The sequence below is a fragment of the Amblyraja radiata genome, chromosome 3 (genome assembly GCF_010909765.2).
Source record: "Amblyraja radiata isolate CabotCenter1 chromosome 3, sAmbRad1.1.pri, whole genome shotgun sequence".
NCBI classification, from domain to species: Eukaryota; Metazoa; Chordata; class Chondrichthyes; order Rajiformes; family Rajidae; genus Amblyraja; species Amblyraja radiata.
The window spans coordinates 58,034,456-58,044,980 of record NC_045958.1 but is presented as its reverse complement, the minus strand read 5'-3'; the positions used below and the strand labels follow the sequence as shown (position 1 = coordinate 58,044,980).

Below are 10,525 nucleotides of genomic sequence, written 5' to 3'. Positions count from 1 at the left end.
TTTTTAAATTGCAAATCATTCCATTATTTTGTGCAGTCAGGATGATGTGGACGTTCATGAGGCTCTGGGCGCACACGATTCAAAAGCAAGTTCGGTATTCTGACTGCGCATGCCCAGGTCATAGGTCACTAGAAATAAAACAGTCTCGGCAACGGTGGTGCTGCATTATGTCCAGGCGCGTTTCGTCCGTAGTCGGGGTCGGCTCTCCGTCACTGCAGATGCTGTTGAGCCGTACCAGTCCCCTCCCCGGTGTCCCGTCCCGGTCCGTAGGTGTCCGGGGTGGCCCTGGGCTGGGGGGCAGCCCCAGACTTGCAGCCGCTGGCTCCAGCTCGGCTCTGCCTATCCTGCCGGGTTGACTGGCAGCCCTCCACCCCCTCCCCTCAGTCTGACACCGAGATCTTGCTGAAGATGGGCAGCTGCCAGCTGGGCGGGCAACTCGGAGCCGTTGCTGCTGGAGTTGTCCTGGTCGGAGAGTCTGCGGACGGGCTCTTGCCGGCCATGGGCAGGCCGGGCGCCCGCTGGAGCTGCTAGTGCTGTTGGTGGTGCCCTCGCTCCTCCTCGGGTTTAGTGCATGAAGTGGCGGCGGGTACCGTAAGGGCAGAAGCCGGTGGTGTGCAAGGTACTGCTTGTACTTGGGGTGGTGGTTGAGTGAGTGCAGCTTGGCCAGGCCGTGGGCAAACTGGCACTTGTCGCCGTAGCAGCCCATCTGGGAGCCGGTTCCTCTGCAGTTGGAGCTGGGTTGGGCTGGAGTTGGTGCTGGCTGTGGGTCTGTGGGCCTGGGGCTGCTGGTGTCGTTGATCCGGGCTGTCAGTTGGCCCGGCGGGAGAGGCGGAGATGAACTGGGGTTGGCGCTTCTCTGTGCTGCCTGTGGGCCGATGTCCCGTCGGTTCGGTCCGGTCGACCCCCCCGCCCGGTCTGCCCCTCACACCCCGCCCAGTTTCCCACTAAAAAAATACAACAAAAATCGGATCCAAACTATACTCACTGAATCCACAGCGCTTCGTTCGATTTATATTTATAGCGTTCGACCTTTGACAAATCCCATGATTCCTTGCATTTTTCGGAATACCGAACTGTCCTCAATACTATTCCCTTCAGTGCCCACTTTACCAAAGATCCCTGGCTTACACCTTACCTTTCACATTATATATGCAGATATACCAATACTTAGTAATTGGTGTATAATGCATCGAGTACTCAGCTCCTCGATTTGCTTCAAAATAAATCCCACAAATCTGAAACTTCACTAAAAATAAATACCATCTGTAGAACGTGTATCAGATTCAAGCATAATAAAATCGTTAGACTCGAGAGGAAAGTTGTCACAAGTTGGAACCAAAAATATCCAGCCGTCTGCCCATGTGATTAATTAGTTTTGTATTTTGCGTTAACCTGAGCAGCGACAATAACCACAACACGTCCCACGGAAGAAGCCGGCAGAGGAGGAGAGGCGCGGTCGCGCGCTCTGCTCCACGTGTCCACGGGGACGCGCACGTCCAGCTCCACGTGTCCACGGGGACGCGCACGTCCAGCTCCACGTGTCCACGGGGACGCGCACGTCCAGCTCCACGTGTCCACGGGGACGCGCACGTCCAGCTCCACGTGTCCACGGGGACGCGCACGTCCAGCTCCACGTGTCCACGGGGACGCGCACGTCCAGCTCCAAGTGTCGCGGGGCGCAACGAGCAGCGACAGCGAGCAGAGGCCGGCGGAGGGATCGCCTTCCGGTAAAGTATTGCGGGGCGGCCGCTCTAACATCTTTGGCTCGAACTCACCAGCACAAGGTCCGGGCGAGTCGACTGTGGCGCAGTCTCTAAGTAGTGGGAAAGTTTGGCTTCACATTGTGTCCATCTCGGAGAGAGTCACAGAGAGATTGTGTGCGTGAGTCAGTGGAGGGAGGGAGGCCTGGCTCTACAACGGGGAGCCAGCAGCATGGGTTGTGTGTAGGAAATGAACTGCAGATGCTGCTTTTTAAACTGAAGATAGACACAAAAGTCTGCGTCGCGACCCGAAACGTCACCCAAGTTGCCCGAGCCTTCTGCTGCCCGGCGCTTGCACATCACTGATGTTCAAGAATGACCGGCTGCAGTTTTATTTGCAGTTGCTACCTGTTGCAGGCAATAAGCAATGTCAGCAAGTGGATTTGTCCACCTGTTCAATTTCAGTCCCTCGTTTTGCTCTATCTCATCGCCAGTTGAAAATACAGTGATTAAGTATCCACAATTTGTGTTTGGTGGGATATTTTACTTTATGATCCTATAAAGTCACCTACGTTTTAGTTAAAATAGCCAAACTTAAAAAAAAGATAATAAATAGCATTTTAGCTTAATTTGCATTATGAAATTACACCATTATGCGATTCTGTTTACGCTTTCATTAAAATAGTTCCTAATGAGCGACAAAACTGCATTCTGGTTTGTTGTTTTCGAGTACAGTAACTTTTCCTGCTGACCTGCTTGAGGTTCAAATTCAAAACTTAAGAGTAAGGACTGAAGAAGGGTCTCGTCCCGAAACGTCACCCATTCCTTCTCTCGTAGTGGATCGTGTCGTTGCCCATTCTCAACAATTTTCACTTTCCAACCGACGTCACTGGGTAGCGGCCAGGAGAGGGAAATAATTCCGAGTGAATCAGCTTGTCTGGGATTCCTCAGTACTTTGGTTAGTGCAACAAAAAGAGTTCAACTCTTTGAGAAAACAGTTTTCTGCCAAATAGCACTAGAACATTAAAGTGTTCAGGACCCATTTGATTAGGCTGATATATGAGAAGTACCAAGAACTGCAGATGCTGTAATTTTGAGCAAAATACACAGTGCTGGAGGACCTCAGTGGGTAGGGCAGCATCTGTGGAGGGAATGGATATTTGACGATTTGCGTATAATCCTAACCCAAAACATTCTGCCTATTCCCACCACTGATACTTCCAATTTGAGAAGAAATTGGACTGATTCCTCAGCCACTCCAATCTGCTATGGAGCCATTTCCAATGGCTACTCCAAATACAATATGTTTTAAGTTGGTCTCAGGGGTGCTCTGGCATCCTGTGCTTGTATAAAATAAAATGGTTGACATTTCATTGTTGATCATAATGTTGGGATATCCCTGCTGTAAGTATTGTTCATTTCACAATGAGAATTAGCCAAAGTGGAAGTGAATTGTTACAGTGGCTTGAGTCAAATGCCCACATGAAGTAGGGAGAACAAATTAGGATAATATTTGAAGAAAATGGTACTTTAAAATTACAGTTTATAATGGGGAGAATTAGACAATAGACAATAGGTGCAGGAGTAGGCCATTTGGCCCTTCGAGCCAGCACCACCATTCAATGTGATCACGGCTGATCATCCCCAAACAGTACCCCGTTCCTGCCTTCTCCCCATATCCCCTGACTCCGCTATTTTTAAGAGCCCTATTTAGCGCTCTCTTGAAAGCATCCAGAGAACTTGCCTCCACCGCCCTCTGAGGCAGAGAATTCCACAGACTCGTAACTCTCTGAGAAAAAGTATTTCCTCGTCTCCGCTCTAAATGGCTTACTCCTTATTCTTAAACTGTGGCCCCTGGTTCTGGACTCCCTCAACATCGGGAACATGTTTCCTGCCTCTAGCGTGTCCAAGCCCTTAACAATCTTATATGTTTCAATGAAAATCCCTCTCATCCTTCTAATCTCCAGAGTGTACAAGCCCAGCTGCTCCATTCTCTCAGCATATGACAGTCCCGCCATCCCGGAAATTAACCTTGTAAACGTACGCTGCACTCCCTGAATAGCAAGAATGTCCTTCCTCAAATTAGGGGACCAAAACTGCACACAATACTCCAGGTGTGGTCTCATTAGGGCTCTGTACAACTGCAGAAGGACCTCTTTGCTCCTATATTCGATTCCTCTTGTTATAAAAGCCAACATGCCATTCACTTTCTTCACTGCCTGCTGTACCTGCATGCTTAATTTCATAGACAGATGTACAAGGACCCCCAGATCCCGTTGTACTTCCCCTTTTCCCAACTTGACGCCATTGAGATAGTAATCTGCCTTCCTGTTTTTGCTACCAAAGTGGATCTTGCAGAAGGATCGAACAGAGGGCACTGCCTACCTTGCCTACCCTGCTGGCACATGCCTGCCTCCCACCCACACCCCCCAGACACACAGCCCCCTCCCCCTCCTACACCTCCCACCCACATACACCGACAGCAGAACCGGCTGCCACTTCAGCGCCTTCTGCTGGCCCGCTCACCTCTGGCAGTGCGCTCCGTCTGAACACCTCTCACCTGCTGCTCGCCGGCTTCTCTCATGCCAGCCTCTTCCCGCAAATCCTTAAATTCCCACAGCCGAGTAGCCTCAATTGGTCCCTCGATCGCGCAGTCGGAATTTAAGGATTTGCGGGAAGCGGCTGACATGAGTGAGGCCGGCGAGCGGCAGGAGAGAGGTTTTCAGATGGAGAGCACTGCCTGAGGTGAGCGGGGACCGGCAGAAGGGGCTGTCCGGTCCCAGCGACCACTCGCAGCCACCCGAGCTAATTCATTCCCTGGCCACAATGCGGTGGCTCCGTGCCCGGAGCTGCACAAGTGGGTTACTGGCCCCGATCCCCTCCTTCACAACGCTCCTGCCCTCCCCGCAACTTTAGCCCGGACCAGACTCCTCAAACGCTGTGAAAGGAGCTCTCCCCCCACCCCGGGAAATACGGTATTTAAAAACATAAAGCACCATGAAATGTACTTACCACGTTATTGGTACACAAACTCCATTCTTCTCCCTTTGTTTCCCAAGATACTCTTAAAATAATAACAATCCATATTTGAAAAACCCGCCAAGAAACTTGCAGTACTGCACATGCACAGTACTGCAAAGGCAGAATTTCAGCTGCCTTCAGCCCCGCTTGTCATTGACGGCTTGAAGCAGCGCTGACGGCACCTGGGCTGCACAGACCTTCGCGTGTTGAAAGTGCTGCGGTTGAAAGGCACGGAGAATTATGCCTACCGTAGAGATCGATCTCTTAGATAGGCATAATTCTCCTATACCTTTACTATTTATATTTAATAATTACCATTTCATAATTTTAGTCAGGGTAGGCAGTGCCTATCGTGCCTACCCTGACGGCATGTGCCTGCCTCTCACACATGAAGAGGAGAAGGAGGGAGTGCAGGGGATGAAGGGAAATGAGCCTTGCCTGCGCAGTTAGGGGCTATGGGTGAGTGGTGGAGTATTGCGTTGAGGGAACGGGTTGCGTTGGGGGAATGGGTGAGTGGTGGAATATTGCATTGGGGAATGGGTTGCGTTGGGGGACCAGGCCTCCAGTGTGACTGGGACCCAACGGGTCCCACTTAGTCTAGTGTAAAATAAAAACAGAAAATAATGGAAGACTATGCTGATCAGGTCATATCTATGGAATGAGCATAGTTATTGTTTCAGGTTGAAGACCTTTCATCAGAACAGTGTTCTGACTGTCATTTGATGAAGATCTTTGTCCTGAAGCATTCATTCTATTTCTCTTCTCACAGATGCAGTCTGACCTGCTGAGTATTTACAGCATTCTCTGATTTTTACCAAATGAATCTGATTCTGCAAGGGAAAAACGAAGAATGGAAGAATGGACAAGAATATTTGCTAAATAGCTAAACAACGAAATTGCACTAATTTGCTGAATACATAAAATATTAGAAAAATACTTTGTAATTTTAACTATTAAGATGGATAGCTAAATAACTTGTTCTATGTCATTGAATAGTTTTTGCCTTTCCTGTGAATTACAATATTTGTAAAGCTTAAGCAAAACATACATCCAATTTGCTAATTTAAACTTTAATATCAATACAAGTTCATTTTGTTTTAAACTAAACATCAGAGTTTAAACTAAACAAGTGTGACCTGTTTTATAAAATAACTCAACATAATCAACAACTCGTTCCTCGCCTCTTCTTTTGGTGTATCAACAATTGTATTGGTGCTGCTTCCTGCACGAATGCTGAACTCATATTAATACTTTTCCTCCTGATTCCACCCTGCTCTTATTTTCACTTGACCCCTCCTTTTCCTTTCCCAATCTCTGTCTCCATCTGAAGGGATAGGTGAGTGGCAAGAATCTATTACAAACCTACTGATCCCAAAGCCACCTCAGCAATACTTCCTCCCACCTTGTCCACAGTAATGACACCGTTCCAATCTCCTAGTTACTATCTCTATTTTGTCTGCTCTGATAAAACTTTCCACACAGATGCCTCTGAAGTACCTTGCTTCTTCCTGAATCATGTCTTTGCATGCACCATAGTTGACAGTGCCCTTTGACATCTCCCCATCTATTTCCCATGTCTCTGCGCTCGCCCTCTTTCCTGGACAGAAGAAAAAATATAGCATCCCCTGATGCTGACCATCAACCCCAGTAGCCTCTTGTATTCAGCAGATTCCCATTTGCACCCCTTTTAGCTTTCTGAAGGAATAATTTCCTTTGCAACTGCCTGGCTTACTCTTTTGTCTCTGCCAACTTTGCCTTTCTCAGAATACTTAATTTGGAATGCTCTAGAGATGCTAAGCCTGGCCTTTCACCTCTTCGCACATTTCAGGGAGTCAAACAGCTCTTTCGGGCAATGTAAAGCACTCTGCCTGTATTTGGAGCTTGCAATGTGGTTTCCATGTGGGAAACACAAAGTCCTACGGTCTCCACCCACCCCCCCTGACCCTCTGAAGAAGGGTCTCAACCCGAAACGTTACCCATTCCTTCACTCCATAGATGCTGCCTCACCCGCTGAGCTTCTCCAGCATTTTGTGTCTACCGTCGATTTTATCCAGCATCTGCAGTTTTTTTCCCACACTATTAGCTTCCTGTTCCCTGCTCAACTTGCATTATGTGCAAATTGGTGACGTTTCGGGTTGTGAACCTCCTTCAGACTGGTTAGGGATAAGGGAAATAAGAGATATAGACAGTGATGTGGAGAGATAAAGAACAATGATGAAAGATATGCAAAAAGGTAACGATGAAAAGGAAACCGGCCATTGTAAGCTGTTTGTAGGGTGAAAATGAGAAGCTAGTGCGACTTGGGTGGGGGAGGCATAGACAGAGAGGGAATGCCGGTGCTATCTGAAATCAATATTCGTACCACTGGGCTGTAAGCTGCCCAAGCAAAATATGAGATGCTGTTCCTCCAATTTGCGTTTAGCCTCACTCTGACATTGGAGGAGACCGAGGACAGAAAGGTTTGTGTAGGAATGGGAAGGAGAATTAAAGTGTCCAGCAACCGGGAGAACAGGTTGGTTCAGGCGGGCTGATGGAAGGTGTTCTGCGAAATGATTGCCCAGTCTGCGTCTGTCCCGCCGCTGTATAAGAGTCCACATCTTGAACAAGGGATACAGTAGATGAGGTTGGAGGAGATGCAAATGAACCTCTGCCGAACCTGAAAGGACTGTCGGGATCCCTGAACAGTCGAGGGAGGAGGAATAGCGACAGGTGTTGCATCTTCTGCGGTTGCAGGGGAAGGTACCTGGGTCAGAGGGTGGTTTGGGTGAGAAGCGATGAGTTAACCAAGGAGTTGCAGAGGAAACGGTCTCTGCAGAAGGTGGAAAGGGGTGGAGATGGGAAAATGTGGCTTGTGGTGGGATCCCGTTGGAGGTGGCGGAAATTTCGGAGGATTACGTGTTGAATGCGACGGCTGATGAGGTAGAAGGGAAGGACTACGTGGACTCTATCTCTGTTGCGACTAGGGAGAGGGGGGAGACACAAGTGAGGGCCTCATCTATGATGGGAGATATGTGAGGAAGTTTGTTTAACTGGTGACTTTCCCAGATGGTGAACAGCATATGTAATTGAATTGCTTTGAAGGATATTGATTTTGTGCATTTTTAATTGAAATTCTTGTGTGTAACATTCACTGTTAATGTTGTTATTTATCTCATGGAACGTTATCAAACAGCTAAACCCTTCCATCTCTCTGTTGACCAATCTGCCTTTAGCGCTAAATGTTTTACTCTGTTGCTTGTTTGTTATTTTTACCAAGTTAAGGAAGTTTCCGGGTTTGGCTGCAAATGCAGACACACTTCAAGTGTTGTTCAAATAGTCTGTATGTTGTCCCGTTTACCTGGGTTTTGATTTAGTTTTTTGGAGCGTGGACTGATGGGATTTAATTTGTTTTTACCGTTACTTGATGACTCCACGCAGCTCATGAAGGGATGGGGCTTGAAACAAAATCACCGTATAGTTGTGCTGAATTGTCAATCTCATTTAGAGTTTTAAGGAAGAAAAATGTGAGAAATGCAGAAGTTGTATTTTGGGATGAAACATGATTTGGTTTAATCATGTTTTAAGAGCAAGGGGAGATTTACTTTATATTAGTCGTAAAGTATTCCTAATGTGGAAGCACCTGATCTGATCAATATATACTTGCATGCCTTTACTAGGGAAAAAAAATGCATGGAGACTGGAGCTGTTTCTGTTTCGGTGGTTTTAATATTAGCCTTATCTGATCTCTGTTAATGGTCCATTGCTTTATATTGTAGAGGAATGCAATTATAAATCACTTTGCCTTCAGTCTTTCAATCTGTGACATTATCTGAACTGTTGATGAAATTACCGCTTTGTGTTGGCAACTGTATTTGTTACTTTATCAAAATCACATTAAAAGTAGGGATTATTTATAATTTTCAGTGGAAGTGGGACTGAAAGTAACGCCCTGATAGAATTGCAAGAAGTCAACTGTGCAGTACTTTTAAAGCTCTTTTGCTTTATGAATGTTCCATTATTTCCTTGTCTTTTATCGCTGCCAACAAAGTTTTACAATTATTCACTGACCTAATCTCATTAAACAGATGCAGTTCACCAATTCAAGGGACTGATTTTCACAGTGTTTAAGAAGGAACTGCACATGCTGGAAAATCGAAGGTACACAAAAATGCTGGAGAAACTCAGCGGGTGCAGCAGCATCTATGGAGCAAAGGAAATAGGCAACGTTTCGGCCCGAAACCCTTCTTCAGACTGATAGGGGGTGGGGGGGGGAAGAAGAAAGGAAAAAGGAGGAGGAGGAGCCCGAGGGCTGAGGGAGAGCTAGGAAGTGGAAGAGACCGCAAGGTCTAACGGAATTGGGAGAATTCAATGTTTATGCCACTAGGATGCAGACTAGGATGCTGTTCCTCCAATTTCCGGTGGTGCTCACTCCGGCCATGGAGGAGGCCCAGGACAGAGAGGTCAGATACGGAATGGGAGGAGGAGTTGAAGTGCTGAGCCACCGGGAGGTCATGTTGGTTAAGGCGGACCGAGCGGAGGTGTTCAGGCGAAACGATTACCAAGCATACGCTTGGTCTCACCGATGTAGATCAGCTGACATCTAGAGCAGCGGATGCAATAGATGAGGTTGGAGGAGATGCAGATAAACCTCTGTCGCACCTGGAACGACACCTTGGGTCCTTGAATGGAGTTGAGGGGGGAGGTGAAGTGACAAGTGTAGCATCTATTGCGGTTGCAAAGGAAAGTGCCCGGGGAGGAGGTGGTGCGGGAGGGAAGGGAAGAATTGACAAGGGAGTTACGGAGGGAGTGGTCTTTGCGGAAAACAGACGGGGGGGAGATGGGAAGATGTGGCGAGTGGTGGGGTCACGTTGGAGGTGGCGAAACTGACAGAGGACTATTTGTAGTATGTGACGGCTAGTGGGGTGAAAGGTGAGGACTAGGGGGACTCTGCCCTTGTTGCGAGTGGGGGGATGGGGAGAGAGAGCAGTGCTACGGGGTATGGAAGAGACCCTGATGCGAGCCTCATCTATAGTAGGGGAGGGGAACCCCCGTTCCCTGAAGAATTAGGACATTTCCGATGCCCTGGTGTGGAACACCTCATCCTGGGAGCAGATGCGGCGTAGACAGAGGAATTGGGAGTAGGGGATGGAGTCCTTACAGGAAGCAGGGTGGGAGGAAGAGTAATCTAGATAGCCATGGGAGTCAGTGGGTTTATAGTGAATGTTGGTCAGAAGTCTATCACCTGCGATAGAGATAGTGAAGTCAAGGAATGGTAGGGAAGTGTCGGAAATGGTCCATGTGTATTTGGGTGCCGGATGGAAGTTAGTGGTGAAGCGGATGAAGTCAGTCAGTTGTATGTGGGTGCAGGAGGTAGCACCAAAGCAATCGTCGATGTAGCGGAGATAGAGGCCGGGGATAGGGCCCTGGTACGCCCCGAACAAGGATTGTTCGACGTACTCGACAAAGAGGCAGGCGTAGCTGGGGCCCATGCGTGTGCCCATAGATACGCCTTGTATATGGAGGAAATAGGAGGAGTCAAACGAGAAGTTATTGAGGGTAAGGACCAACTCCGCTAGGCGGAGGAGAGTGTCAGTGGCCGGGTATTGGTTGCTTCTCCGGTCGAGGAAGAACTGGAGGGCTTTGAGACCATCCTGATGGGGGATGGAGGTGTAGAGTGACTGGACGTCCATGGTGAAGATGAGAGGATGGGGGCCTAGAGAATGGAATGATGTGTGGAGACGACAGAGAGTGTCTAAGGTGTCTTGAACGTAGGTAGGGAAGGATTTAACCAAGGGGGATGGGATGGAGTCAAGGTATGTGGAAAT

At 48.2% G+C, this 10,525-nt stretch overlaps 1 protein-coding gene across 2 annotated transcripts in view; it reads left to right on the top strand.

Moving 5' to 3' along the window:
* The first annotated feature begins 1,603 nt into the window (after positions 1–1,603).
* focad (focadhesin) overlaps positions 1,604–10,525 on the top strand; it is a 233,122-nt gene continuing 224,200 nt past the window's right edge. Inside the window, exon 1 of one of the 2 annotated variants that reach the window (XM_033017834.1) lies at positions 1,604–1,727. The gene's annotated coding sequence lies outside the window, so the exon portion shown is untranslated. The remainder of the gene's footprint in view (positions 1,728–10,525) is intronic. The other variant, XM_033017835.1, reaches the window with a different exon arrangement.